Below are 4,889 nucleotides of genomic sequence, written 5' to 3'. Positions count from 1 at the left end.
TTCATATTTTGCAAAAACAGTACTTCCATTATTTACAACTTTCAATTTTTATCTCTCTCTATCTTCAACTACAAGGTGAAATTCTCTCTGATACTATTTTTTTTTTTTTATTTGTTTGTCTGTTCAGAAAATTGAATTACTTATTTTCTTGAATTTAGGGTTTTTTTTTTAATATTTAAATGGGTTGTTTTGTTTTTCTGTTTGATTTCTGGATCAACTCGAAGTTGCAATTTGTTCTGATATTGTTTGATTAGAGATTTTAATGTTAAATACTAGTACCTTTTTCTTTATTTGGAGTAGAAACTAGAATTGGAAAATTGGAAAAGTAAAATTTTGATTCAGTTTTGTAAATAAATTTCTTAGGCTTGTCATTTGTGACCTGCTACTTAGGACTTTTGATCTTATGTCAAAAACCTTTTAAGATTAGCATATGAAAATTAGCTTGTCATTTATGCAATCAGCACTTATAAAGTTATGAGATGAGCTTTAGATATGATGAAGTTGTTTACTCAAATATGTCTTATATCCGTCTCGATATGAAGTATAATTTAATTGATGAGTAGTGATATTCACTTGCAGGATTGAAAAATGGGTCAATGTTTGGGATGTTACCAAGTGGACAGTCCAATGTTGCTATAAAGGAGCAATTTGGAAAATTTGTCGATGTCTTGGAACCTGGATGCCATTGTTTGCCTTGGTGTCTCGGTTACCAAATAGCTGGTGGATTATCGCTTCGTGTGCAACAACTTGATATTAAATGCGAGACAAAAACAAAGGTCCATTTATTACTCCACCTATCATGCTTTGTGATTAATTTTCTTGTATGGATATATGCTTTAGGAAATCACTTCTAACAAACCATTTTTACTTCAAGATTAAGAAAACATCATAATGTTAACAAATTGGATATATGCTGTGGCTGACAAAGCGTCTGATGCCTATTATAAGCTCACCAACACAAGGGAACAGATCCAATCGTATGTTTTTGATGGTATGTATAGTGGTCTTTCTATTTCATTCCATTATTGACATTAGTATTCTCAAAATAGTACCTACAGCCTAGCAGGATTTTAACAAATTGCTACCATCCCACAATACGCGAATTAGTACAAAGTGTTGTTAAATGGATACTAGATTATGATATTTTTGCTTTATTTCAGTTATAAGGGCCACTGTGCCAAAGTTGGAGTTGGATGCCGTCTTTGAGCAAAAGAATGATATAGCAAAGGCTGTCGAAGATGAGCTTGAGAAGGCTATGTCAACCTACGGTTACGAGATAGTCCAGACTCTCATTGTTGATATCGAGCCTGATGTCAATGTCAAGAGAGCAATGAATGAGATCAATGCAGGTAATATATTCTAGTGCCTTTGTTTGATTAAGCGCTTATACTATAAATGCTAAAATTTTGATTGATCATAGCAGTTGCTGGTATATTCTAATCCTTTTATTGCGATATCATCAACAGCTGCGAGAATGAGGTTGGCTGCAAACGAGAAAGCTGAGGCTGAAAAGATATTGCAGATCAAGAAAGCTGAAGGAGAAGCCGAGTCAAAGTACCTATCAGGACTCGGTATAGCGCGTCAACGTCAAGCCATTGTGGACGGACTGAGGGACAGTGTCCTCGCATTCTCTGATAATGTACCCGGAACATCGGCTAAAGATGTCATGGACATGGTGTTGGTGACTCAATACTTCGACACAATGAAGGATATTGGAGCGTCATCGAAATCTTCAGCTGTGTTCATACCACATGGTCCCGGTGCTGTCAGAGACATTGCTGTGCAAATTAGGGATGGCCTCCTTCAGGGAAATGCTGCTAATTTATAAGTGCTTTTGGAGATACTGTAAATGCTTCATATGTTTGAATTATATTTGCATTATTATTCTTATATTGAAAAAGAGGAAATAGAAATTTCTATGACACCTTTTCAGTGGTTATAAGCATAATATTTATTAGAATGCTGATTTCACTTTCCACCATCAAATGAATGTTAAAATTGATTTTTTAAATAGTGATTTTGAAGAAGAGACTTATATGGAGCAACTTGAAGACTTTATGGTTCTATTCTAAAAAACTAAGGTCTCTTAGTTACTTAATTATATGTATGGTCTAAACAAACTCTTAAACAATGGCATGATAATTTTGACAATATAATAATCTTGAATTGTTTTAGAGTGAATGAAAGTACCAGGTACATTTAATGCAAGTCTGAAAAAGGAATTTGAACTATAATGTGTCTCTACGGAGATGATTTGTTCATATTTAACTCAAAGATTGATGTTGTAAATAGTTTGAGTTGTTGTGTGAAAATTTCTATATGAAAGACTTCAAAAAACAGTAAGTGTATTCTTTAATATTAAGATTATTAGGTCACAAAGAGATATAATTTTTTTTTACTATAAACATGTCTGCACTTCATATGATCTAAGTGTAAAACTCTTAAAAAAACAAATTGATAGTCTAAGACAATCTAAACATGTGTGTATCATTGACAGCATGATGTATGCCACTAATTGCTAATACCATAGGATTTTTGAGCAAGTTCACTAGTAGGCCTAGTATAGAGAATCGGAATGCCATTGGGATAATGAGGTAACAGAAAAAAACCATAAAACATAGACTACATTATCAAAAGGGATTACTACATTTATATATAATTATTTGTTTTGAGTTATCACTACATTTATAATTTTTTTTAATTTTCATCACAATATTTTTTATAAATTCTATTTATTTTAATTAGTAGTTTTTAATAGAGGTGGAAAATCGATCGGTTCTGTTTGAAAAATCATTTGATGAGAGAGACTCCACCTTCTTTTAGATCCAAAGTCTCAAGTTATTGTTAACAAGTCGAGCGGATTCACCTTCTTTTAGATCCAAAGTCTCAAATTATTTTTTCTTGAACATGTGATGAGAGATTTCAAAGTCTATGACACAATTTTTTTTCTTCTCCAAACTTATTACCTCTAACAAACCAACACTCTCATAACCATCCTCATTTAAAGAAATCTTGATGTGAATTGAATCAGTCGTGCTCCTCCTCTTTGGACAATCCTTCTTGAAGTGAATACTTTATGAAAAATGAAGCATTTCTACTTTGACTTATCAAACCCCTCGAACTTCTACTTAGACCTAGGCTTCTTTCTCTTTTAGTTTCCTTTAATGTCACTATTCCCTCTTGAAATCTTTCATTGTGGTTATTTATCCGTTTCTTATAGCCGATTGGACCTCCTCCGAGGTGATAATGCATTCCTTCCTAAAAAAAGTGACATCCTTGAAGTGTTCAAAAGATAAAAGATATAAGTAATTAGCTTAATAAGAGTTTTTTCCTCATTAAATTCACCAAAATATTTTATAATCATCAATAATTTTACGAAATTTTGTCAATTACTCCACAATGAATTTGTTCCCTGTCATTTGAAATAAGTAGATTTGTTGTTTCAAACATAACTTGTGAGTAGGGATGGCAAAAAAACTCATACCCACGGATACCCGCGGATAAAATCCGTCACGGGCAAGGGTTGGATAGCTTAACGAATATCCATGGGTATTATAAACGGATATTTAGTTACCCGTTTACTTACGGGTACGGATACGAATTTGATGGTATCCATACCCGCGGGTATCCATATTCGTTAATAGTGATTAAAATTACTTAAATATCCTTTTAAAATTAGTATACTTAAATATCTTTTCAATATCAATTAGTATACTTAAATATTCTTTTAACATTTTGTCACATTCTACATCAATATTCATTATAAGATGCTTTTGAATTTAATATAGTAAATGTATAACACATACTTTTCTATTAATAAAAAGATACATTTTTATTTAATATATAAAAAATTAGTAAATTTCAATTAAAAAAAGTATCCATGGATATCCGTAAATACCCGCGGATATTTAAAATATCACGGATACCCACCCGACAGATATCCACACAGGTATGGGGCGGATATGGATATCATTTTTATTAAACGGATGGGTAGCGGGAGACTAGTATCCGTACCCATGGATATCCATTGTCATCCCTACTTGTGAGTCCACAAATTGGTCATATACAATTATTTAACTTTGATTTACATCTCCATTGTAGTCTTCTCCCTTACAACCTCCCTCAACATTTTATCTCATAGGCACAAGATAATGACATTTTTAACCTTATCTATCATCTCAGTCTTCTCCCCTCGTGTTATCTTTATCAACATCAATTCTTACACACTTTTTTTTCAATCAATATTGTTTGCATCTTCACTTTCCACAACTTAAGATTGTATTCTCTAGTAAACGTCTCGATATCTCATTTATAATCTATGGTGTTCACTCGTAACAATGGGCCCTTTGATCCACAAGGGCTCCACTTGTTATGAAATCAACTATAAATCAAACACACTAAGAAATATTATGTACCGAACAAAGAACAAGGATAACAAATACTAAACAGTCTTAAGCAAAATTAATCTACCAGCTAATATTAAATCAAAACCCTAATAAAAAAGAACAAGAATGCGATAAAAGCTGGAAAATCAACACAAAGATTTTTTTTATCCCATTCAATCCAAAGTGATCTACCATATGGGAAAATGCTATTATCATATTCACAAACAAACAAGAGTCATTAATAAAATATTACAAATGAATTACAAGAAAATAGCTCACTAAGCTCATAAATATATATTCTACTTTTTATCTGATTTATGACTTAATCTCTTATCTTCTCAATATATGAATAGCTTAAACTCAACATGTTTAAAAGTGTTTCTCAACATTAAATATCTCCAATAATTTTTCAATTCTTTCGACAAGAATATTGGCGTGGTGCAGCTTAAATTTAATGGCTAGTTTACGGATAACTGTTAGCAAGAATATTGGCGTGGTGCAGCT

General features: G+C 32.2%; 1 pseudogene; it reads left to right on the top strand.

Moving 5' to 3' along the window:
• The first annotated feature begins 588 nt into the window (after window positions 1–588).
• LOC131647316 (hypersensitive-induced response protein-like protein 2) lies at window positions 589–1,974 on the top strand (annotated as a pseudogene).
• The last annotated feature ends 2,915 nt before the right edge of the window (window positions 1,975–4,889 follow it).

This window comes from Vicia villosa, linkage group LG2 (assembly GCF_029867415.1).
Source record: "Vicia villosa cultivar HV-30 ecotype Madison, WI linkage group LG2, Vvil1.0, whole genome shotgun sequence".
NCBI lineage: Eukaryota > Viridiplantae > Streptophyta > Magnoliopsida > Fabales > Fabaceae > Vicia > Vicia villosa.
Note: the sequence above shows the minus strand (reverse complement) of the source record. Positions and strands in the feature narration are given on the sequence as shown.